The sequence below is a fragment of the Trichosurus vulpecula genome, chromosome 3 (assembly GCF_011100635.1).
Source record: "Trichosurus vulpecula isolate mTriVul1 chromosome 3, mTriVul1.pri, whole genome shotgun sequence".
In the NCBI taxonomy this organism is placed as follows: Eukaryota; Metazoa; Chordata; class Mammalia; order Diprotodontia; family Phalangeridae; genus Trichosurus; species Trichosurus vulpecula.
This window is the reverse complement of record NC_050575.1, coordinates 7477254-7504709: the sequence shown is the minus strand read 5'-3', so window position 1 is coordinate 7504709 and position 27456 is coordinate 7477254.

Here is a 27456-nt window from a genome sequence, read left to right as displayed (position 1 = left end):
TGGCCCGGATTGGAAGAACAAGGGGCCTAGTCAACCACCTACTTTGTTGGATGTTGAGCAGACAGCAGGCTGGCACCCAAGGCAGATAGCTGATGTGTCAAAGTTATTCAATGACAATATGAATTGCATATTTAATGAGATTCTGTTGAGAGGCAGTTCATTTAAATATGGCAATATGAGCCTGAATGATGCCTTATTCCAATGACATATAAAGGCTGAAGGACCATTTCTATGGAGAAGAGCAAGAGTAGGGTTAAGAGGAGACTAATATCCACTTCAGAAATTATGAGTTAAAATCATCTCTAGTGTTTTCATACATTTTGAACCTTTTAAAAATTAATATTAAAGAAAAAAGAAAGCTTACCCTCTATATTTCAATTGTACTATTGATTTATATAAAAAACTCTCTTGGGTCTCACCTTGGTTACTTAACCATGTTGTATTCGGATACATCTAGCAGAGCAAGTGGCTTTGCTGTTATCGAGTTTGTTCCCCCCCAGTGACTCAGGGTGCTATTTTTCCAGTTTAATCCAATACTACATATAATTGTGTGTGACTAATGCAGCTCACTTAGGTGAGTCACTGAGCTAGGCATGCCAGAAGATGTGATTTCTAAAAAGTATAGAAATATATCTGGTGGAAAAAGGAAAAAAAATACACTTTTTAAGGTTATTCAAATCATTATGGTTGTTTCCAAAGGTCTTTTGGTCATTTGCAAAGCATTAGTGTATGAATAATGATTCAGGGAATGTGGCTGATAATTTGTTTAAAGAAAGACTTTTAATGTACATGAAGCTTAAAGGGAGATTTTTAAGGGAGGAATTGATCATTAGAGCTGGAGGATACTTTAGAGATCATCTCGTCCAACTCCCTAATTTTGTAGATGAGGAAACTGATGACCAAAAAGATTAATACTAATGTTTCTCCTTCTCCTTCTCCTCCTTCTCCTTCTCCTCGTTCTCCTCCTTCTCCTTCTTCTCCTTCCCCTCCTCCTTCTCCTTCTCCTTCTCCTTGTCCTTCTCCTCCTTCTCCTCCTCTTCCTCCTCCTGCTCTTCCTCCTCTTCCTCCTTTTCTTCCTCCTCATCCTCCTCCTTGTCCTCCTCCTCATCCTCCTGCTCATCCTCCTCCTTGTCCTCCTCCTCGTCCTTCTTCTTCCTCCTCCTCCTTTTCTTCCACTTCCACTGTCGGCACCATCAGCACCACCAGGACCACCAGCACTACCACTACTACTACCACTACCACTACTACTACTACTACTACTACTACTACTACTACTACTACTACCACCAATAATAATAATAATGTCACAATTTTATACCACTCTTTGTATTATCCCCATTTCAAAGATAAGGACACTGAGTTTCAGAGGAGTTAAGGAGTTTGCATAATATCACCCAGACAATTATTGGCAGAGCTAGAACTAGAACTCTGGTTTCCTGAGGCCCACTTTGTCTGGTACTTATTTTTTCCTACTACACCACACTCCCAAAAGTGGAAGTACAATCTGCAAGCCAGAAATAAGAAACATCTATGCTTGTATTGTTAACATAAGACATTTTTAAAAAGGAACCATTACTGAAAAGCAGTACACAATAATAGAAAGGACTCTGCCTTAGAGCTGAAGATCTGAGTTTGAGTGGCAGATGCATGACCCTGAATGTGTCATTTTCTTTATCTTAGCTTTAGTACCTTAGGACAGGGTTGTTCTATAGAAAGCTCTCCGTAATCTTTAAAGCGCTATAACAATGCGTGCTCATGTAGTTTTTAAAGAGTGCAGGCACTGGAATCTGAGGTTTGCATTTTGCCTCATAGCATGACTGTGGAAAAATCATTTCGCCATTTGAGCCTCAGTTTCTTTATCTGTAAAGTGGTGATAATTCCTTCCTGCTTCACAGTATTACTATCAGGAAAGCAATGAAAACACTATAAAAATGAGATCTATTAATATATTAGGCTTTTATGCAATTTCTTCTAGTTATCATTCTAACAGCCAGACAAATGAATTGCCCCATGTGCCTACATAAAGCAACACTGACATCCTGTGGCCAGGGAAGATTATATGTCTGTACTTGCTTATTCCTTAAATACTTGATTCTCTAAGTCCACACCAAATGGAAATGGACAGCTCAGGGAAGAAAAAACCACAGATAATTCCCATATCTTGTTTAGCAGTACTTTGAATTCCCATATCATCTCCACCAGTCAGATATTTTTAAGGTTACTAACAAGTAACAATCTGAACTGACCATGGTATCTGAGTTCCTCCCCTGTCAATATCTGACATTAGGATGTCTTTTAATGCTTTTAACAAGTTTTAACATCCATTATCTCATTTGGTCCTTAACAACCCTGTGATGTGAATCTCCACCTAAAAAAATAAGAATATGAGGTAGAATCAAGATGGCAGAGTGGAGAAAGCCCTCAGGCAAGCTCTCCCCAACATTCCTCTCCAAACAATTTTAAAATAACATCTCAAACCAAATTCTGGAGTGGCAAAGCCAATTAAAAAGTCAGAGTAAGTCATTCTCCTAGCCCAAGACAACCTGGGAGGGAGGAAAAAGAGATCTATGATACATGAGTGGAGGCTGGTCTAGTGCCTCCATGAATAAAGTACCAGTGGTGGAACTAGGTGATGATGACAAAAACAGTAGCAGCTTCAGGAATATTCAAGTTAGGGACAGTAAAGGGACCTGGCAACTGATCAAAAAAGAGATTACAGGGAAACCCTGTGCTAGTCCTGGATGTATAACCAGACATCAGACTTTGTTTGGCAAATCTATTGCTTATATCCACTTCTGGGTCATAGCTTAAGGGTAGAGAAAAGCACTTTTGGTCAAGAGGGAGTGGGATCCATGAGCAAAAGTATTGTTTCCGGTACCACAAGTTCAGGAACCCTGAGGAACAGCATCATTTATGGTCCCAAGGGATCAGGGGCTCTGAGGAATAGTATTGATTACAATCCCAAAGAATCAAGTGCCCTTCCTGGGTAAGGGCCAAAGTCCAGAACAGGAGATCAATGACTCTGCCTCTCCTCAGATCACATCACCTTGGAATTAATGAAAACTTCCAAACCCCTAGAACTATCTCTGACAATAAGCAGTATGAAAAAGCTTGAAACTTGAGACAGAGTCCCTCCCCACCCACAGCAGGGATGGAGCCTAACTTTAACACAAAGTTTAAAATCAAGAAATAAGATGGGAAAATATATGAACAACAACAAATAATTTGACCATAAAAAATCATCTACCATGGTGACAGGGATGATCAAGGCACATGATCAAAAGAAGACAATGAAAACAAAACATCCACAAGCAAAGCCTCAAAGAAAAATGGGAATTGGACACAGTACAACAAGAATTCTTGGAAAACCTAAAAATATTACTTTCATAATTAAATAAGAGTGGTCAAGGAAAAAAAAATTAGGTAAAGAAATGAGAACAAAGGAAGAAAATTATTTTTGAAAAATTAAAAACTTGGTAAAAGAGACAAAAATATTGAAGAAAATGATACCTTAAAAACAGGATTGGCCAAATGGAAAAAGAAATAAAACTTCACTAATTAAAATAACTCCTTAAAAAGCAGAATTTCCCAAATGAAAAAAAGAGATACAAAAACTCATTGAAGAAAATATTTCACTAAAAGATAGAATTGGAAAATGGAAGTTAAAGACTCCATGAGACACCAAGAAACAATAAACAAAGTCAAAAGAGTGAAAAAAGAGAAGAAAATGTAAAATATCTCATAGGGGAAAAATTAACCTTTCAAATAGATTGAGGAGACATAATTTAAGAAATATTGGACCACCTGAAATTCATGATCAAAGAAAGAGACTAGATATCACATATCAAGAAAGTATCGAGGAAAACTTCCTCAATAGCCTAGAACTAGAGGGTAAGATAGAAATTTTAAGAATCCACTGATCACCACTTAAAAGAGATACCAAAATGAAAACTCCTGGTAGCATTATAGCCAAATTCCAGAGCTCCCAGGTCAAAGAGAAAAAAACTTCAAGCATCCAGAAAGAAAATATTCAAATACAATCTAGCCACCATTTGGATCACACAAGATTTAGCAGCTACTATTTTAAAGTAGCAGAAGACTTGGAATATCATATTTGGGAAGGCAAGAGCTGGGACTACAACCAAAAATAGCCTACTCAGAAAAACTGAGTCTAATTCTTCAAGTGAAAAGGGATATTTAATGACATAAAAGACAAAAGACATTCCTGATGAGAAGATCAGAGCTGCATAGAAAATTTAACTTTCAAATGTAAGTCTCAAGAGAAGCTTAAAATGGTACATGGAAAAGAGAAATCATAAGGGAGTCAATCAGGTTAAACAGTTTATCTTCTATATGACAATTCGACCTAAGTTAATTTACTTATTTAGTGACATACCAAACTACCGAAGTATTATTTTTATATATCCAGAAAAAAATAATAACAAAATGCATCTTGAAGAGCAAAAGGTCAAGAACACAAAGTGAATCAAAGGAAAAAATTATGAAGGAAGGTGGACTATCAGTACCAGATTGCAAATCGTATTACAAAGTGTTAATCATTAAACAATCTGATACTGGCAAAGAAATAGAGTGGTGGATCAATGGAATAGAATACTTACACAGTACACAATATTAAATAGAATATTTACACAATATTAAATGACTTTAGTAATTTAGTGTTTGATAAACTCAAAGATACATACTTTTGGGGTAAAAACTCACCGTTTGACAAAAATTACTGGGAAAACTGGAAAGCAGTTTGGCAGAAACTATGCCTAAACCAACATCTTATGCCATATGCCAAGATAAGGTCAAAATGAATAAATGATTTAGACATAAGGGGTGATATCATTAAAAAATTAGAGGAGCATGGAAAAAATGCCTCTCAGGTCTGTACATAAGGGAAGAGTTTATGACAACACAAGATTTAGAGAAGGTCACATGAAGTAAAATGGATAGTTTTGATTACATGAAATTAAAACTAATGCAGCTAAAATTAGAAGGAAAACAGGAAACTAGGAAGAAATTTTACATCAAGTTTCGTGGATAAAGGTCACTTCTAAAATATATAGGGAATGGGCAAAATTTATTTTTGATAAATGTTGATAAGTTAGTTGATAAATTGACTTAGTGAATTTTTATGTGACTATTGATAGCTTTGATTTCTTATTCTCAAAACTGCCTGTTCATATCTGTTGACCAAGTCAATCCTAATTAGAGAAATGCAAGTTAAAAAAACTCTGATGTACCACCTTACACCTATGAGGTTGGCTACGCTGACAGAAAAGAAAAAAAAGACAAGTGCTGGAGGAGATTTGGAAGAATTAGACTATTCATTCATTATTGGTAGAGTGGTGAACTAGTCCAACCATTCAGGAGAACAATTTGGAACTTTACCCAAAGGGCTACAAAGCTGTGCTTATCCTTTATCCCAGCAATACCACTGCTAGATCTATTTCCCAAAGAGATCAAAGAAAAGGGAGAAAGAACCTGTTATAGAAAAAAAAAAAAACGTTTGCAGCAACCCTTTTCGTGGTGGCAAAGAACTGGAAATTGAGGAGATGCCCATTGTTGGGGAATGGCTGAACAAGTCATGGTATGTGATTGTGATAGAATACTATTTTGCTATAGGAAATGATGAGCAAGATATTTTCAGAAAAACCTGGGAATATTTATATGAACTCAGGCAAGGTAAAGTGAGCAGAACCAGGAGAACGTTGTACACAGTGATCACAGTGTTGTAATGATGCTTGATTGTGAAAGTCTTAGCTACTCTAATCAAGACAGTGGTCGAAGACAATTCCGAAAGACCCATGATGAAAAATGCTGCCTGCCTCCAGAGACAGAACTGAGGAACGCAGATTGAAGCAGGCTTTTTAAATTTTCTCTATTTTTCTTTTTTGTGTCTGTTTTCTTTTACAATATGGCTAATACAGAAATATGTCTTTGTGATGTCACATGTATAATTGATATCAAATTGCTTGCCTTCTCAAAAGGGAGAAGTGGACGTGGGGAGGGAGAGGATTTGGAATTCAGAATGTTAAATATTGTTTCATGTAACTGGGAAATAGCTAACAAAATAAAGAAAAAAAATATTTAAAAAGAAAAACAACCCTGTGATATCAGCAGAGCAGTAAAGAAATCATTATCCTTGTTTTATCGATGGGGACATTGAGGCCCAGGGATGAAGAGCCTTACCCAAGGCCTCACTGTAAGCTAGTGGACCAAGTAAGAACTCTCGCTTGAACCTCTCCTCTCCTCTCCTCCAGCTATTGGCCTGCATCTATCTTCCTATTTGGCAGCTAGGTCATACAATGGATAGAACCCTGGGCCCAGAGTCAGGAAGACCTGAATTCACATTTGGCCTTAGACACTCTCTAGCTGTGTGACTTTGGACAAGTCACTTAACCTCTGCTTGCCTCAGTTTCCTCATCCATAAAGTGTGGCTAAGAATAGCAACTCCCTCCAAAGTGTTGGAGTTTTTTGGAGGATCTAATGAAATAATATTTCTGAAGTATTTAGGACTGTGTCTGTTATGTGGTCAGTGCTATATAAGTGCTAGCTATTATCATTAATTATTACTATTATTATTTTGCAGTCAAACTCCAATAAAAAACCATCTATTATCATTGCCTATATTTGCTCTCCTCTCGCTACTCAGCCTTTTGTAATCTGGCTTCTGACTTCCTCGTTACTCCACTAAAATTGCTCTCTTGAAGATTACTGATGATCTCTTAATTGTCAAAATGAATGGATTTTTCTCAGTTCTCCTTGACCTCTTTGTAGCTTTTAACACAGCCGGCTACTCCCTTCTCCTAGATACTTTCACCTCCCTGAGTTTTCACCACTCCAATCTGACCTGGTTCTATTCTCACCTGTCTGGTGAGAGTCTCCCTTTCTGGATTATAAATCATATCCCGACCTCTAACTATGAAGATTTCCCAAGGCTCTGTCCTGAGCCATCTTCTCTTTCCTTATTCCCTTAGCGATCTCATCAGCCCCCATAGACTTAAAAATCACCTATATACGAATGACTCCTGGTTCTATATATCCAACCTACAAAGGACTGCAAAGAAAACAAAGTGAGCCCTGTCTTTCCAACTGCCCACTGGATTCCAGTTGAGTATCCCATAGATACTGCAAACTTAAAAATATCCAAAACAGAATTATCACTTCCCTTAACCTAGACCGTCCCTCTTTCTAAATTCTCTTTCTCTATCTAAAGCATTCTTCTAGCCACCTAGTTTCACAACCTTAAAATCATCTCCCACTCATCCCTCTCCTTCATTCTCCCCATCCTTTCATTTGTCAAGTCTTTTCCCTTCTACCTCCACAACAGATTTCATGTCCTTCCCTCTTTTCTCTACTCTCACGGGCACCACCCTACATCAATTCTCCCCTGGACTATTGCGATAACGCCCAAACTGATCCTCTTGCCTCAAGCCTCTAATACAGTTATGACTTTTCACTTAAGAATTTGATATTTGAGATCCTTCATAATCTAGCTCCAAACTACCTTTTGAGGCTTACTACCTATTGATTCTATTTATGTGCTCGACATTCAAACAAATCTAATTGACTTGCTGGACTCTGTACCTGACACTTCCTCTTCTAATCTCTGTTCTTTTGAGAGGCTGTCTGTCCTCTATGACTGGAATTCACTCCCTCCCCTTACGCACTCTTAGAATTATTAGCATCCTTCCACATTCAACTCAAATGTCCCTTCTTGCAGAAGGCCTATCTTGATTCTCCCAGTTGCTGCTTCCTTCTTCATACCCCCCAAAAGAAGAAAAGTAGCTGACATGACAAGCCTACTGCAGCTTTAAGGTTTGAAAAGCTCCTTACATATATCATCTCAATACCCTCATAACCACCCTGTGAGGGAGGAATTTTATTATCTCCATTTTACAGCTGAGGAAACCAAGGCTGAGAGATGTTAAGGGACTTCACCAAAATCATACCACTGGTTAAGTGTCTCTAGCAGGATCTGAACTTGCTTCTTAGTGATAGTGCTCTAACCACTGCACAGCCTAGCTGCTGATTTTTTAAAAATATTTTATATTTAATTAACTACATATGTATTCCTTCCCTCTAGTCAAAGTAAGCTCCTTGATGACAGAATTGTTTATTTTTTTCCCTTAAGTGCCTAATATTCATTTATTCAACATTTAACCAGCATTCATAAAGCACTTACTATGTGCCAGATAGACTACTAAGGATATAAAGACAAAAAAAAAGTTGTCATTGCCTTCAGGGAGCTTATTTTATAATGAAAGGAAATAACATACACAAAGATAAGTAAATGCACAGAAGACAAAATTGTGAAGCTTGTCTTTGGTGCCCTAAAGCCACCCCGCTACACCAATGTTTTCTCAGTCATAAGACCTAGATGGGACAATTTTGTTGTGGATGAGTCATTTTTCAGTAGTGTCCAACTTTTCGTGCCCCTATTTGGAATTTTCTTGGCAAATATTTGCTATTTCCTTCTCTAGTTCACTTTCCAGATGAGGAAACTGAGGCAAACAAGGTTAAGTGACTTGCTCATCCAGACTTGAACTCAGGTCTCCCTGACTCCAGGCCCTACCTTGCCACTAGTTCATCTAAAATAGGCCCAGAAAAATAAATGACTTGCTATTATTAGAGATAATAAAGGGAGACCTGGGAATTTGAACCCAGGTCCTCTGAGTCCAGGCCTATGGCTATTTCCACAACATAATAATATCAGTATGGTGACTCTCAGCTTTCTCTTCAGCAGTTTTATGAAAAAAAAATCAATCATCGCAGTGTCATGTACACCCAATATTGCCTAGCATTTAGCAACAGAAATTTCAAGTGTAAAGGTCCTATTAAACTAGTTAATTAGGTTAAAACTTTTTTTGGCAAAAATTCTCAGGCACCAGGCCCCTGGGAGTTCAAGTAGGCTACCTGCAGGCAAGTACATAGACCTTACAGAGAAAATTACTGATCTAATAAAGTGTTATGGATAGAGCCATAACTAGGATAGTGGTAATTTGGGTTTTGACCCAGAATACAATTAAATTGAGGTTAAAGAGATCTCACTTCCTTCTCTCAGTGGTCCAGTGGGCTACAGTTTCCATGTCTTATAGTCTTCCACAGGGTTTGTGTGACAGCTCCAGTATTTCTGTCCCTTTCCTGGGGACCACCTTCTCCAATAGACATAGCTCCTACTTTCGGCTCCTTCATATTATCTATACCAGGAAGGAGTGGACTGCTTCATTACTAAGAAAGATACCAATAAGTCAGTGTGAACTTTAAGGAATTAAAATTTACCTATTTTGTTCTCCTAAGATATGGGTTGAATGAGACAGCCTCTGAAGTTCCTTCCATTTCTTTGAGGTTGTGAGAGGAAGGAGGGGAGAGGATTTCTTGGCAAAGGTAATGAAGAAGGAAAGGAAGAAACCCAAGTTGGGAAGCCAGCTAACTGTATTAGAGAATCAGCCTTGAATTATCAAGTTTGTTTGACCTCCTAGTATTATTTAAATGGAGTGATATAGACTAATGAAGCACCATCATCCCTTCTTAACATCTTGCATATTAGTTTTTACTCAGAAGCATTCATGTGTTGGAAAATATTCTTCTTCATTATTCATATTGTGCCACAAGAATGTTATATTTGAAGAAACCATCGTGAATAAAGTGCTCAATTTAACACTGAGATTTACCAGGAAAATACTCCGTAAAAATATTCAATAACTGCATTTTCAGGGGGTGAAATTGTGTTCAGGACTGAACAGTTACAGAACAATGCTAATAGCTTTAGGGTTCATTTCAATAGTGTTTTCTGTAACAATCCAAGGACAAAGAAAGAAAAGTTAATTTTGTTTGGGTTTTTTTTTAAAGCGCTGAAATGAGAGCCCAGAAAATGGTCTCAGATCTGACTAAAGATGATTGAAGAATGGCTCCCTATAGTCTGAATAATATTTAAACAAATTTTAAAAAGGAATACTGAAATAACATAACTTTATAGTTAAATATATGAGCTAGGGCCTGAGATATTCCAAAGATAAAATGAGATGAAAAATATATTTTCAGACAAAACTTGTAAGCTCCTTAACTATAAATATCAATATGTATTCCATTAAAAAATGCTCCATTAGAATAATAGAAAACAAGGAATGAGAAAATGAACATAAAAATTGTAAAGGAGATGAATAATTCTGTTGCCCTAGCCTCAATTACCATAGTAATAACTCAGGGATTTTTTAGTCTTTGAAAGCTTAAAAACCCCTATGAGAGACAGGTGATTAAGTATTACCTCCATTTTACAGAATAGGAAACAGAGGCTGAGATTATAGTTATTTGCCCTTAGGTATATAGTTTTTAATTGTCACATCTAGGTGACTTAAAATCTACCTGTGAAGGTACTAAAAAGAAGTCCTTACTTTTAACAATTGAACCATCTTGATTTATTTTGTCATTGAATCCAAGCTAATTGTGTATATATATATATATATGTATATATATATGTATATTATCTATTTTATATATATATGTATATATATATATGTATATACATCTTGAATAATCCAATTATACCTTACCATTAAGGAGAAATTCTGACTTAGATTCCATCTCTGAAATATACATGTATCTGTTTTGTATATATACATGTGTATACACAAATACATCAGATAGATAGATATACATACATATATATATATACATATATATACATGTACTGCCACACACATACACAATCACCTTTTATTTTTCTGTTGTTCAGTAATTAGGCAAAGATGCTAGATGGCACAGTGAATAGAGCACATACCAAGAGGCAGGAAGATCCATGTTCAAATCTTGTCTTAGAATAGTGATACTGGACAAGTCACTTAACCTCTGTATGCCTCAGTTTCCTCATTTGTAAAATGTGGACATAATAATAGCACCTACTTCCTAGAGTTGTTGTGAGATTCAAATGAGATCCCTAAGAACTTTGCATACCTTAATATCCTATATGGTAGTTAATACTATTACTACATTTGTATATTATGTGTGTATAAATATGTATATGCATACATGCATACATGTGTATTATCTGCATACATACACACACGTGTGTGTGTGCATATACCAAAGGTAGACTATAACTCAGAATCTCTCTTCAATTCTTTGTTACAAGGATGGCTTGCTGGATAGGGGAGAGGCCGGGATGTTTTCAGAAATTAAAGAGATATAAAAGCAAAAGGGATCAATAAAATAAGATTAAAAATAGTTATATAAAGAAGACACATAAGTACCACTGGAAACAAGTTCTGAATAGATTCTGTTGATGAGATATCCTGTGTCCCTTGTTTGATAAAGTCAAACAAAGCTGCAAAAGGTGTCTGATCTTGATTTCATCTAATTTCTTTTGTCATGGAATGACCTTTTATATCCAGATTATGTATTTGTTTTTCATGTTTTGCAACTTATGCTGTAAGATGTTAATCTAACCCTAATTTCTGCTGAACTGCTGTTCAGTTTTCCTACAATTTTTTTAAATAAGGAATTCTTCTCTGAGTAGTTGATGTTCTTGAGCTTTTAGAACACTAGCTTATTGTATTCAGTTGTTTCTGATTCTCTTATCTAGTCTGTTCCACTCATCTACTTTTCTCTTTCTTTTAATCAGCACCAAAAAGTTTTTAGATTACTTCTTTATAGTATAATTTGCTAGGGTGGGAGTGCAAGTCTCCTTTCATTCCTGTTTTTTTTTTTAAAAAGTGTTTTCCTAAGCCTTTTATTCCTACAAATAAATTTAGTTATTATTTTATCTATGTATATAAAGTGCTCCATTGGTAATTTCATTGGTAAAGTGCCAAATTCATACATTAATTTAGGTAGCATCATTTTTATTGCATTCCATGAAATGACTAGCCTTTGAACTCTTTTTGGTTACTCTTTATTTCTTTAAACAGCATCTTGTAATTCAATGAATATTCTTTGAGTGTGACTTGGTAGATTGAGTCACAGATTTTTTTTTTTGCATTTTGTATGTATTTTAATAAAATTTCATTTTCTATTATTTTCTCTTAGATTCTGTTGTTGCTTTACAGAAATATTGTTCATTTTTATGTATTTGCTTTTTATACTGCTACTTCATTGAATCCGTTATTCATTATAATTAGTTTCTTGTATGATTCTCTGGGATATTCTAAGTAAATCATCTTGTCATCTACACATAACAGCACTTTTTGCATCAAGCCCTTAAATCCTAACTTATAACAGAGACCCTCCAATGAAGCTACAACCATGAGTATGACAACATTCATACTATTACCTTCATCTTGTTATTCTGAGGAAGGATACTAACAGCAATTGACATTTGTGTAGCCTTTTAAAGTTTTCAAAGTGTTTTCACCACAAATTGTTTAAAAGCCATAAAACAATGTATAAATGTGAGGAACAGAAAGGTATAGTGGGAAGATCACTGAAGTTAGAGTCAGATATCAACATAGGGTTCAGTGTCTGTTCTGACAATTGGTACTTGTGTGACCTAGGGCAAATCTCATTTCGTATCTCTGGACTATGAATTCCTCTTCTGTCAAATGAAAGTTGGATTATCTTCAAGGTCCCCCCAACTTTGAATCTTATGAACCTATGGACTTGCTATGAAATCATCACTATTTATATTATTGTTTAAGCAGCAGTTTCCTCCTCCGTAAAATGCAAATCTTGCCGGCTTGTTATGAGGAAAGTAAATCCCTAACCTTAAAGTCCTATAGAGATGTCAGCTATAGCTATAGATAGATCTACATATTGATATCTATATAGATATTAATATGTCTATACTGGATACATCTATATCTACGTATCTATGTGGAGGCAGATGCTCTTCAAGGCCCGTCTCTGATGTTTCTGCCAGAGATTGGCTCCTAGACTGGCTAATCATATGTTTGACTCGATATGGCATTTCTAATTTTCCAGAAACTCCAGCAATTGTAAAGCATAATAAATGAAAAGATGTAGACCTAGAGATTAAAGTAATCCATCTCTCCCTTCTCTGAACTACCTGCGTACTTATAGTCAGGATCGTATAACTCAGTACATAATTCTTCTCTAATTATTCAAATGTCCTAGTTTTGTTTTCCAAACTATATTATCAGCTCTTTATAACTTCTGTGTTCTCTAAGGCACATAACATGTTGCTACATACACGGGAGGAGCTCAGTCAGGCTAGATAATTAATCAAAGAAAGATTTGAATATGGAATCAAAGGGCCTGGGTTTGAATCTTGACTCTGCTGCTTCCTACTTATATAATTTATTCATTGGATAAATCCTTTTCCCTTTCTGGATCTCAGTATCTTCATAATGAATAGTTTGAACTGATTGCTTTCTGTTCCCTTCCTGCTCTAAATCCTGCGATATTACGATTTCTTGATTTTTATATATACGAGATGGTATCTGATGCTAGGACCTCAATGCATTGCTTCATTGGCTTGAAAGATTTCCTTCCACAAACATTTTTAAGTGGTTCAAGTCAAGTTAGAGGTTGCATGATGTTAGACTAGGCTACACCTGTATACACCTCAGAAAATAGAAAGCTACTAGGGCTTCCTATTGTTTCAAGGTGAGGTTGTTTAAAGGGAGCTCTCTGAGGATGGATTGTGGTGCCAGTGCATTTCAGATAGTGTTAGGGATTGTACCCTCAAGGCACCCCCTTTTTCCAACTTACAGAACCCACATCTTGGAAGGACTAATATTTCTTAATAAGTTCAAAAAAAGCATAGGACTAAGAGGTTATTTAATTGAAACTCCTTATCTTACAGACGAGGAAACTGAGGCCCAGAGAAGTTAAATTGTGTCAAATGAGATACTTTGTTTTTGTTTTTATGTCATGTATATCACAGCATTTTGTAAGCTATAAAATTCATCTTTCATACATTATTTATCGTCATTTTTATCATCAGTTACTATTAGCCACTCTGCCCATTCTCCACAAACCTGAGGTTTCATTACACTATAAAGAATATAATAATAATAGCTTACATTAATGTAGCACCTGCTCTGTGCCAGGCACTGGGACAAGTGCTTTACAATTATGATGTCATTCGATCCTTAGAACAATGCTGAGAAGTAGAGGCTTTTATTATCTCTGTTTTACAGAGGAGGAAACTGAAGCAAATAGTAGCTAAATGACTTACCCAAGGTTGTCCAGCTAGGAAGTGTCTGAGGCTAGATTTGAACTAGGGTCTTCCTGACACCTGACCAGGTACTGTCTCCACTGTGCCACCTGTTTTCCCCTGTATTCTCAAAATTTATGACAGAAAAGGCCAAGCTCTGGAGGTACTGATAAGCCAGAAAGATTTTCAGTCTAGTCCTAGCAAAAAACTGTTTTTCTGTGATCAGAGGACCAGCCTTGGAGCGGAGCCTCACCACCAGAATGATGTACAGCAGGGTTCTTTGGCTGTAGCCCCTCAAAAAGACCATCTACATTAAGAAAGAAAAAGCTCACAGTAATGAAATTACAGAATTTTAAAGTGTCAAATATTAACTAGTCCATAGGAGAGGATTTCTTTTCACACCTCCATATGTGATGTAAAATCTCTGCGACATCAAGGTCAAATCTCTGCAGTATCGTAGCACTTTTTTCTTTTTTAGTTGTTTTGCACCTTTTGGTTTTTTATATCACAAATATTTCAAATATTTAAACTATTCTCTTTTCATTGAACCTTCACTTCTCACAAAGAAATATATTTAAGCAAAATGACTCAAACTCATTGGGCACCACATACCATATTCAATAACTGTAATCCCCCATCTCTCTGACAAGAAGGACGTGTGTTTTGTCATCAGTTCTGTGTGATGAAGACTAGCTGTTACAAGCTAACTAGAATTCAAATGCCTTTCTTAGTGTTGTTTTCATTTGCATATTTGTGCAGTTTGTGTATGTTGTTCCCCTAGTTTTGATTACTTGGTTCGATCAATAAACATTTAAAATATTTGAAACATTTAAAAAGCATCTACTATGTGCCAGGCTCCATTCATACAAGCCTGCACATATTTGTTGAGGTCATTGGAGGCCAAGTGGATAGAGCCAAGTTAATCTGGCCTCCAACATTTGTTGGCTGTGTGATCCTAAGCAAGTCAGCTGACCTTGCTCAGCCTGTTTCCTTGTTGATAAATGGGGATAATTTAATAGGACCTACTTCCTAGGAATGTTGTGATGATAAAATGGGATAATATTTGTAAAACTTAGTAAATCTTATAGAATTCTATAAATGTTAGCTATTACTGTATGTCTTTTAATTCCTTATAGTTATTGTTTTCTACAGTACGATGATATTTTATTTGTGTAATGTAATTTGTTCAGTCATTCCATAATTGATAGCCACTTTTCTTAGTTTCCTTTTTTTGCTACCACAAAAAGTTCTACTACTAAAATCTTAGTGTCTGTGGGGCCTTTCCTTTTGTCTTTGGCCTTTGGGAGGCCCACTAGTGGGACTTCTGGGTCAAATGGTAACATTTTTGCATCATTCTATATTGTCTACCAGAACAGCTAGACAAAGTAGGAACTCCACCAAGAGCATTTTAGTAGCTTAATCTTCCCGCCGCCATTATTTCTTTCCTCTATCATTTTTGGTACTCTGAAGGTGATTTCACATGAAACTTCAGGCAGTGTGGGGATCATGGACAGAGTAAAGTGTCACAGACTTAGAGTAAGGAAGACATAGGTTCAATCTAGCCTTGTATATGTACTACTTGTGTGACCCCGTGTCAATTACTCAGCCTCTTTGGACCTAAACTTCCTCATCTTATAGATGAGATTGGTCTTGACCTCCAAGTTCCCCAAACTTTGATCCCAAAAACCTAAATTTAAATTCATGCTCTTGCTACAGTTCAGTTTTTTCAGTTGTGTACAATTCTTCATGACCTCCTTTGAGGTTTTTTTGGCAAAAATATTGGAGTGGTCTGTCATTTCCTTCTCCAGCTCATTTTACAGAGGAAAACAAGGTTAAGTGACTTATACAAGTCACACATACAGTAAGTGTCTGAGGCCAGATTTGAACTCAGGAAGATGTCCTCCTGACTTCAGACCCAGTCCTCTATCCACTGTGCCACCTAGCTGCCCTGAATAAAATTCATAATTCTCTTGCTATTAGTGTTCTAGAGCAATCTTTCATTTAGTTGTTAGTAGTTTGTAATCCTTTTTAAGAACCATTTGTACATATCCCTTGACCATTTGACCATTAGGCAATGGTCCATATTCTTTTATATTTGGGTCGATTCCCTATATATTTTAACTCTCAGACTCTTAGTAAAGATAGTTTATGCTGTGGATACTGTCGTCATTTAATCACTTTTCTGATTATAACTGACTTAATTTTGTTTGTGCAAAAACCTTTTTTTAAAAAATGTTATATGATCTAAATTATTTCTTTAATCCTTTGTAGTCTTCTCTAGCTTTGACTATCAATTTTTTCCTTAGCTATAATTATAAAAGTTATTTCATTCTATTCTCCTCTATTTTTTATGATATCAGTTGCAACCTAATTGTAGAATATGGTGCCAACTTGTAGCCTAAACCTAATTTCTGCCAAACTGCTTTCCAATTTTCCTGGTAGTTCTTGTGTAGAGTGAGTCCTTCTCCATGTAAGTTGCGCTCTTGGGTGTACAAAACACCAGATTATTGTGTTTAGTTGCTCCCGAAGTTTGATTACTTTTTTCTATTGAAGTACTTTTCTATTTGTTACCTAGTATCAAATAAATTTTATGTTTATTGTTTTAATGTGTCTTGATGCATTTGTATACATAATTTCAACAACTATTTTTCAATGCCTACTATGAAGAAAGCCCTGAACAAAGTGCTATATAAGCTAGAAAGAATTGTAAGATGAGGTCTTTGCTCCTAAAAATCTTACAGTACAGTTGGGGAGACAAGACATAAACATATCAAAAGTGTGAACTCTCACATACAATGAAAGTTTGCATATCACCTCAAAAAAATAGAATATAACACAGCAGTGAAAGTAATTTAATCTGAGCCCATCTGTCACAGATCCATTCAAACCAGTTTTAGTTAAAACTAAGTCAGAGCTCTAACTAGGGTAGAGCAATCAGGGCTTTGTTCCAGAGCACCGATAGCACTTCCAATCTCTCAGTAGCTTAGTTAGCAAGAATAATCAGTTAAAACAGGAAATCAGATGGTGGATTACATGAACTTTTCCCCTTCTCCTTGCCTCTCTTGCTTATAGATTGCTTCCCCAGGTCTCTGTTTCCTAGATCACTGTCCATGTATGTCAGAATCTCTAACTGCTTCCTATTAAGGATTTGTTTCATGCCACTTTCCCTGAACACCATTTGGGATGCCTTCCCTATGCACAGAAACCTCTAGTTTAGTCTGTACAAAATGGAAATCGAATAAAAAACAGTTACCTAGATTAGAGAGCATAGGATCAACTACTGACTCATTGTCCATTAACTGTGTCTCATTTGGGAAACCTGCCAAATTTCCAATTTATCTGAAATGGTAAAGTATATTACTGGTAGGTCATAGTTCTATAGTGCTTTACTTTTTCAAAGAGCTTCCCTCCTAACAATCCTGTGCAGTAGATACTCCAAATATTCTCATCTGCATTTTAGAGAGGAGGACACTGAAGACTAAAGAGTTTGGGTGACCAGACCATGGCCCCACAACTACTCAGAGGGAGACAGCCAGAATTCTAATCAAGGATTCCTGCCACCAGCTCAAACACTCATTTTCCTCCACCTGGCTGCCTTTAAACAGAATGTTTTAAGTGTAATGTCTTTGTTTCCTACTTTTGGTTTGGGGGCACCGGCTCTGGACAGTTCTTTACATTGGGAGTGTTATTTCATAGAGTTGCAATTTTGTAGTATTTCAATTTCTTTTGAAAAGTTGTTAGTCCTTTCAATGCTGTGCACAGTTGGGTATTGCTGTTCTCCTATCGTTCTTGAGACTTTAGTTTACTGAGCCAAGAACAAAAGAGAGGGGGAAAAGATTTTATGCATGAGCAAATATTCATGAAAGAATCCCCCGTGCAACCTCATATGACTCAAAATGGCTAAAGAATGTTGTATTTTCAGTGTGTGAAAGAGCCCTGGAATGACCTGGCTTCTAGTCTCAAATCTGCCTCTTACTGGGTGCATTAGTCAGATTGTTTCACCTAGCAGAGACTCAGAAATCATTTAAACTAACTGCTACCCTTTTACTGATAATGAAAGTGAGGTTTCCACAGGCTAAAATAGTGGGTTCATGCTAACAAGATGAAATACATTAGAGTCAAAATGTAATATCTGGCTCTTAGGATTTAAAAAAATCAAGCACACAATTTGGGGAGAGCGCATTTAATTCTGGGGGAAAAGATCAGAGGTTCACAGTGGACAATAAAGTTAACGTAAGCCGACAGTGACTGGCAGCCAAAAAAGTGAATGCCTTCTTAAGTTGCATTAACAGGAATCTAGCATATAGCAAAAGAGAGCTGAGAATCCCACTGTCCAAAGCCCTAGTCAAACCATATCTGGAGTTTTGTATTCAATTCTGGATCTTATCCAGAGGAAGATCAAGTCAAGGAAAGAAGCATTTATTAGGTACTATGCTAAGCACTTGGGATACAAAGACCTGAAAACGATAATGCCAATTCTAGAGAAGCTCAGGGTCTAACAGGAGAGGCAATACGAAAACAACTCTGCACAAACAAGATACAGGGAGGACAAATTAGAGAGAATCCTCAGAGGGGAAGCTCTAACATTAAGAAAGGCTAAGGGGGAACCTGCTTACAAAAGATGGAACTTTAGCTGAGATTTGAAGGATGGCAGGAAAGCTAGGAGGTGGAGATGAGGGAGAGAATTCCAGGCATGAGGAACAGAAAATGAAAATGCTCATAGTCAGGAGAAGTAGTGCGTAGTGGGAGGAACAGCAATGAAGCCCATGTCAGTGGATAACAAAGTAAATGAGATGTGGGGGCAGGTGAAACAAAAGGTGTGATCAGGGGAGAAGACTCAAAACCCTGTGAAGTGACCAAAAATGAAATGAGAATCGCTAGCCCAAAGAAGAAAAATTTTAAGGGGGAAACACTATATCTGTCTTAAAATATTTTAAGAGTTGTCATTTTGAAGGGGAATTATCTCTAGCCACTACTAAATGTGCCTTGCAAGAAAGAATGGCTGCAAAGAAGCATCACTTCTCAACTCATTAGTGCACATGCCAAGAGCCCAGAACACTTGTCAATATAGACACAGATATGTAATATGCCCCCTGATAACATACAAGGACAGTCTACCAGTTGTCTTCCAAGTAAAAACAGTGCACCATCAGGAAACAATGTTAAAATAAGAGTTTACGTTTTTAATAGTGCTTTGGAATTTGCAAAGTAGTTTCATTACAATAATCATATGAGGTAAGTAGTGAAAGTATTATTATCCCATTTTACAGATGAGGGGATAGGAGCAAACAACTAAATACACAAAAGAGAAAAGTTTAAAATTTAACTAAATTATTAGAACTTGAGATAAAGTAGGTAAATGAAAGCAAGGGACAAAGGGAGGGTCTGTGGAAATTGAATCTATTTAATAGATTGATATCAAAATAGCACAAGCACAACTAATCCCAGGAACCAAGCAGTGACTTAGAGGGGGGAAAAACTAATTAAAAATGAATAAAGGAGAGCCACAAGCACAATAATCATAACCTTTGATGTAAATGGATTTTAAAATCCAATAAAACAAAAGAGTGACAATAGACAAGAAAATAAAATCCAACAATCTAACATATGCAGGAAATGTATTTTAAAATCAAGATACACAAAATCAAAAGCTCACACATTTAGAGGCTTCAGGGAACCTTAGAAGGCATTCTAGTCCTCCTCCCCCCACCCTACCATTTTACAGATGAGAAAGCTGGGGGCCAGAGCAATGTCACATAGATAAGATCAGACATAAACCTAGATCCTCTGATTCCAAATACTGCATTCTTTTCACTATATCATTTTCCATGAAAAATATCACATGTGTGGTATTTTTGTCTCTAAAATCTTCCTTTTCTTTGCTTAGGACTTCAGAATACTTAACAATGCTTTCTGGGTTCTTTCTTATGGTATCATTTGTCCCTGTATTAATTGACATTAGAACAAAATTTTCAGTTTTGAACACTCTTGAGAGGCTTACTGACAAGTTCCTGATAAATGTTGGAATACAGCAGACTTCTGCTATTTGTGAAAGATTGACAAATAGCCTCCTTGGCTACTCTCTGCAGGGAGTCACCTCTAATCACTACTTATCTTCTTTCTCTGATGATTTCTGGATGACATCTCACCTGATAATGCTTCCGCTTTTCATGGTACCCCTAACCCCTGTAAAAAAAATATCTTCATATCATACAAATAATTTTGTCTACAAATGTTCAGTGGCCCTTGTTCCTTCTACTTGACATGTTTTTCTACCCTCCAACCTCTCGATATAAGTGAAAATTCCCCCCCTGTCTCTTCAGATCCCTTTTCACCTTTGTTTCCTCCTCATATTGCTTCTTCCATGCTTAAAAGAAAAATTTAATCTCAGAGTCTAGAGAGGAGAGAGTCATTCCTCAGCCTCTTCCACTCTCTCCTCCAGAAGAGACCAACAAGCACTTTGTGGTGACAAAAGTGTTATTTGATTCTTACAGAATCACAAATGTAGCACTGCTGGTCACTACAAAATATTCTCTTCAGTTGGAGCTGTTTCCTGAGCCTTTTTTACTCTTTTACATACATCCCTTGGCTAACCTTTACAGATGAAAGTGAGCTTAAATACATAAAATGGTTCACCCATGTTCACACAGCTAATAAATCCCAGGTGTGAGCCTAGATATTTCGACTCCTGATTCAGTTCTCATTGTGTTATGCTATATAACCACTCGAATTTGAATGTGGAATAGGAATTGACTGGAGTGATTGGCATCTGGTGGAATGAGTCTAGAAAATCAGTCAAAATGAATCCTATGAACATCAACATTTAAAGCAAAACAGGGTTCCCATCCTCCAAAGTTTATAGAAAACCAAAAAAGATGTGTGTACCCTATTTGGATTATAGGATCACCTACAAAGATAGACATTTTGATTACAAAATTCACTTAAATGACCCCCAAACAATTATCTAACATTTTGCCGTAGAACAAAGATATACTTTCACTCCCAAATGAACTCAAAAATAACATTTCATCCCTAAGATATTTCTTCTTTTATGTAGAGAAGTAGTCAGATCACTGAAGGGAGAAAAAGAAGGGGAAATGTTTTAAAATAAATTAATTTAAAAGCACAAAATAATAACATCTGGCATGTATACAGTGCTTTAATTTTTACAAAGCACTTTCACATACGTTATCTTCTTTATCCTTCTGTAAGACATCATGTAGTTTTAAGAAGTACAATTATTATTAAACCCTATTTTATAGGTAAAAACTGATGGCAAAAAATTCACGACAGAAGTAACTCGGATTCGGAGCCAGAAGAATCCTTAGTGATCATTTAGTCCAGCCCTTACCATCTATGGGTGAGGAAACTCAAGCCAGAGAATGGAAGTAATTTACCAAAGGCTGTAAAATTAGTGAGTGGCAGTTGGGATTTGAACCCAAATCTTTTGCCCTAGAACCCAATGTCCTTTCCATGATTCTATAGCTACCTCCCAGGCAACGATTACAAACGGTTATATAATAGCCTGTAACCATATAGTCAAAAATATTTGTAATATATATTTTCCCCAAGTGGATACTGAATGAATTTTGTCTTGAATTGATCCCGAGAATGTTTAAAGGTATAAAATGCATTGCAATATTTCAATTCCTTGTCAAATATAAACCTAGTTGGTTCCTGGCACTTTTAAAATATAATTTGACTTTTAATATCATTCATTTCAATAGGATTTTAAAAGTTCTCTTATAATCTATTAATGGTGAAACTCTAGTTCAGAAATGCTATTGTATTTGTGATATGAACCTACTTGAGTTTTTTCTCCTAATAATATCTAGAATGTAATTCTGCCCCCAGCTGGTTAAAACATCTGTGACATCATAGGGAAACAGGGAAAGTTGGAAACCTTGTTTATCTCTGGGAATGACAAGTGCAATTTGTATGCGTAGAATGAGGGATCTAATTTGGGGAACGGATGCCCCTGAACTATAAAGTTGGTTAGGTAAGTGTAAGATGTACTTTTTTATTCCAGTACTAAAATCTGGGGAAAGGAGAGCTTATTTCAGAAAGCAAAATCTCCTGTGATAATTCCTTGGGTAGTTTACCATTAATGAAGTATTGATTGCCCATCTATGATAATTGTACCATCTGTATCAGATCAACCTACAAATGGAGAGTTAATAAAGATTACTATCACTGCTCAGATCTACGGCCAAAGGTATAGACAACGCATTAGAATTTGTCTTCTTAATGCACTCTTGTTTTTTCCATTACTTTTTAAATTTATTAGTCCTTGCTTATTCGGTTTTCCAAGGGGGCTGTTGGGCATATGTAGTAGTTCACAGCCCTTCTGGTCTTTGTCTCATGCACAATCATCATTTCTTGGCTCAAGGAAGGACAAAGAAGCTAAGAAGCAGGGGTGTTCACATTCCCTTGCCTTGCTTTGTCCCTGACTTGTACACTGCCACCACACTAATTCTCTAGACTGTGAGAATGAGGAGGCCAGAGTTCAGAACAAGCCCATCTTCCAGAACTAAATGGTCCCCAAGCATTGCTATGATCAACAAATTCATAGGATTTAAAGCTGAAGGAGGTCCTAGAGTTCATCTAGCCCAAAGCATTCTTTTCACAAATATAGAAACTGAAACACAGAGAGAGGAAGTGATATACCTATCCTCATATAGGTCCCAATCAATAAATCGAAACAATTTTAATAAACTACTGCAATGTTCCAGATACTAAGCACTGGGAATACAAAGATGAAAAGTAAGCAGTTGCCACTCTCAAGATGGTTATATTTTATAAGAAAGACAACATGTGCATGTGTGTGTGTGTCTATATCATGTACACTATGAATACAAGGGAATTTGTTGGGGAGACTATTGGTCTAGGATTCTTCATGGGTTTGTGTTTGTGTGTGTGATGAACCCCTTGGACTGTCTGATGAAGCCTATGGACTCCTCAGAATTATACTTTTAAATGCATAAAATAAAATGTATAGGATTACAAGAGAAACCAACTATATTGAAATAAAGATGTAATTTTTCCCCCATCAAATTCATGAACTGCCTGAAATCTATCAGTGGGCACCAGGTGAGGCACCTGCTCTAAAGACTGGGAAGAATCAGGCACAGTTTTGTGTAGAAGGTGACATCAGAGCTATGCTTTCAAATGGATTCAGAGAGAGACAGACAGAGACAGAGAGACAGACAGAGAGAGAGAGGGAGAGAGAGAGATAGAGACAGAGATAGAGACAGAGAGACAGAGAAAGACAGAGATAGAGACAGAGAGACAGAGAAAGACAGAGAGAGACACAGAGAGAGACAGAGAGGAGAGAGAGACAGAGACCGAGACAGAGAGAGAGGAAGGACAGAGAGACAGACAGACAGACAGAAAGAGAGAAGTGAGGATGAGAGAGAGCATCAGAGAGACAGAAACTGAGAGAGAGACAGAGACAGACAGACAGAAAAAGAGAGAGAGAGAAGTAAGGAGGAGGGGGAGGAGTATATTTCAGGAACAGGTGACAATCTTACAAAGGCCTAGAGATGGGAAATCGAATATCTTGGGCAAAAAAAATTACTAGAATTCAATCCTAGGATCTCTGACTCCAAATCTAATGTTTTTTCCTATTACACTAGGCTACATTAATTAAACATAAAGATTCCTCAAATCAGCGTAGTACATTAGTGTGTAATGTGCTTTTTTTTTCCTGAGTTGCATAACAACATTCTGAAACAGGAAGTACAAGTAATAAGATTCCCATTTTAAAGAAGGAAACTGAGGTTCAGAAGTCAGTGGAAATAGCAGACCCACTGACTCCAATTCCAGTGCTCCCTGGAGAAATATCCTGTTTCTGGTTAGACACTATAGAAAAATAAAGAGCATACAATTACTATGTTTAAGTGGTGTATCATCTAAATAACCAGCACAATGAATTATCTAATGCCAGTTCTGCCTGGTAACTCTTCTTCATTATTTATTAAAATTTTTTAACTTTTAGGAAATTTATTTAACCATCCAGGGAATTTTTATTTAAAATGAAAAAAATATATATAAAACCTATTTGTGTACTTGACAGCAGCAATGAGAGTGAAAGCAAGATGGGCCATTCCTAGAATACAAAATATTTGAGCTAAAGGGGGAATTAGAATTGTCTAGTCCAAACCTTTACTTCACAGAAGAGGAAACTGAGGCTCAGAAAGGTTTAGTAACTTGATCAGGGTAACAGGGCTAATTAATGCTAGACAGGCACAGAATCAGATCTGTCAGCTACAGTTTAATGCTTCTTTCTTTAACACGTTGGCTTTGTATATATAAAATTGTCCTAAGTAATCAGGCAGATGTCGAATCCGAGACCCGTGATTTGTGATTAAGCCCTGGTTCTCATAATGATGGGCTGTGTGACCTTGCCCAAATTTCCTCACCTCTCTCAGGCAGTTTCTTCATCTGTAAAATAGAGATAATAAAACTTACACTATCCTTCTCACAAGTGTCTTGTAAGGAAAGGCTTTGTAAACTATAAAATGCTCGAGGAGTGGAAGCTATAAATTATTTTCACTATTATTCTCTACTATGTAGCTATGGACATAAATTATGAAAAAAAAAAGCTGTGGCATAAAGAGGGAGGGAAGAGAGGAGTCACAACAAACAGACAAAGATAAAGAATGAGACAGCGCTTTCTCATTTCACCCAAAGATGGGGGGCAGGGCACATGTATTGAATCCCTTTTCTGGACCTTGGCTTCCTTGCATGCTATAAAGAGCAGAAGTTTTGGATGTATAAGACCAAGGTTTGATACCCAGCTCTCCCCACCTGATTACTGTGTGACTTTGACAGAGTCACTTTATTCCTCTAATCCTCAATTATCCCATTCGTAAAATGGGGATAATAATACTTGCAATACTCACACTGCAGGTTTGTTGTTAGGATCAAATGAGACCTATGAATACTAATGCAGTCTATAAATAAAGCAATGTAATCTATAACTACTATACAAACAAACTATTGTTAAGCTATTCGCTATGAAATGGACAAATATGTTTCTGTCCCACCTGCCTTACTTCTTTCATAGGATTGTTTCAATCAAGCAATAAATATGTATTGAATGTCGTTAAAAAAAAAACCTGGGTAACGTGCTGCAAATCATATAGAGATGAATAAGCCAGTCTATGCCCTCAAGGAACTTCGAGTCCAGCAGGGGAGCCAGCATATGGAACAAAGAGCCCCAGTTCACACTTAGCTATAGCCTATCTTCTCAGTGCTTTTGGAGTTCAGAGCGAAATCAATGAGGATTGCAGTGATCAGGGAAAACCTGAGAATGTATTTTAAAAAGTTAAAAGATATATGCAATGATGATGATGATTTCAAGGTTAGCAGCCTGACTGTAACCACAGCACAAGTTCACCCAGAGGGCTGGGAAGGGGAGTGGGGAGAGTTGCTACAGAGGGAAGATACTTATTTGCATGTTCTGCCAAAGAACTGGATTCATCATTCCAGGGGTGGTTGGCAAGTAGCACTCTTGCTACCACACAGAGATGTGCACACACATGTGCACATACATACACATACAAACATATGGGCCTGCAACATGAGTGGCACTAAGAAGTTTGTGGAGAAGACTGGGTAACTTGGACAACCACGGAGAAAAGACAGCCTGGGTTGTGAGGGAGCACATTAATGTAGCTTTAACTTTTGCTCTCCCCCAAGTCCATTACAGCCAGGAAAAAAAAAACCTAAAGGCTTTAAAGAGTGTGGCCTAGGAGTGGGGAGCTGGGAGGAGAGTCCTTCCCATTGTGGACGAAACTGATTGTAACCACAAAGGCCAAGCTCCCTTAACAGAAAACTATACCTGGGGAATGCCTCCCTATGGTGAAAATAGTGCTCGACGTGGATTCCCCGTATTCGAGAGCTGAATTTGGAAGGGATCTCAGTTTCCTTCGGGTATGAAACATGCACTAAAGGAATCTCCATTATGACACAGCCAAAAAGTGGTCATTTTCTTCTTAAAGACCTTCAAGGAAAGGGAACTCACTACCTAGCCAGCACTAAATTCCATGTCTGGAATTAGATCTAATGGAGAGGGTTCTTTTTCCCTGATGAGCTTCAGTTGGCCTCTACAACTTGCTCCTGGTTCTGCTCTCTGGAGACACATAGAACAGGTCTAGACTTTCCTCCACATAAAAGCCCTTTAAATTCTTGAAGACAGTTATAGTTTTCTTCCTAGAGTCTTTACTTCAGGCTGAACATGTCCAAAGTTTCTTCAACTAATCCTAATATGACATGGACTCATAGCTGGTCACCATCCTGGGTAATCTCCTTTGGATACACTCTTAGCTAATAATCCAAGTTCTTGTTAAACCATTGAAATCAGAACTCAGCAGAACACTATAGATGAAGTCTGATGAGGGAATGGTACAGTGGACCTAATATTTCCCTATTTCTGGAAGTTATATATTTTTTAATGTAGCTCAAAGTCACAAGTAGCTTTTTTGACAACTACATCACACTGTTAACTCAGATCGAGCTTACAGTCCACTAAAACCCTGAGATCTTTTTACAAAGAAACCACTATCTAGCCATGTTTCTGACATCTTGTACTGATGAGATTTTGTGCCAAAATTGTAGGGCAAGCCTGACTCAGGCCAAGTTCAAATCCAGGTTTAGAAGGAAAGAAGACACTAATACACCATCTAATAGTTAACAAAAGGATGTTTACTTAGTCATAGTTTGGAAAACATGTTCACTAAAGTGAAAGCATTGATACAGTTGGGGCAGCTACCCTCATTCTTGTGTTGGCCAAGCTGGTTGGTCAGTAAAAGGCCAGAGTAAAGAAGCTCTGATTGCTCATTTTCTAGCTGTTATATCTAGGCTACAAGGAAACTATGCCAATGGCCTATGCCTCAGTCCACAGGGTCAGCTAAGGAAAAGTAGGCCCAGCCTATGTGCTAGCACACTAGGAAATAATGACTTTATCACAGAAGTAGTAAAATTTTGAATTTGTTCCATTGAATTTTATCTTATTGGAGATTAAATGCTCACTCAATGTTTTAGTCTGACATGCTCCATTTGGATACTAGTTCTGACATCCTTCGCAATTTTGTGTCATATAGGAATTTGATGAACATGTCTTCTATGCCTTAAGTCATTAATAAAAAATGTCAGATGGCATAGGTCCAAGCACAGATCCTTGAGAGACTCCACTGAAGCCACATTGACTCTTCTGCACATTGACAATGAATGGTTCACAACTCTCCCAAACAGCGGCAAATCTGCATGTAGATAATTGTATTACCATCTAATATCTCTGCATGTTCTTAACAAGAATAGTCTGAACTATT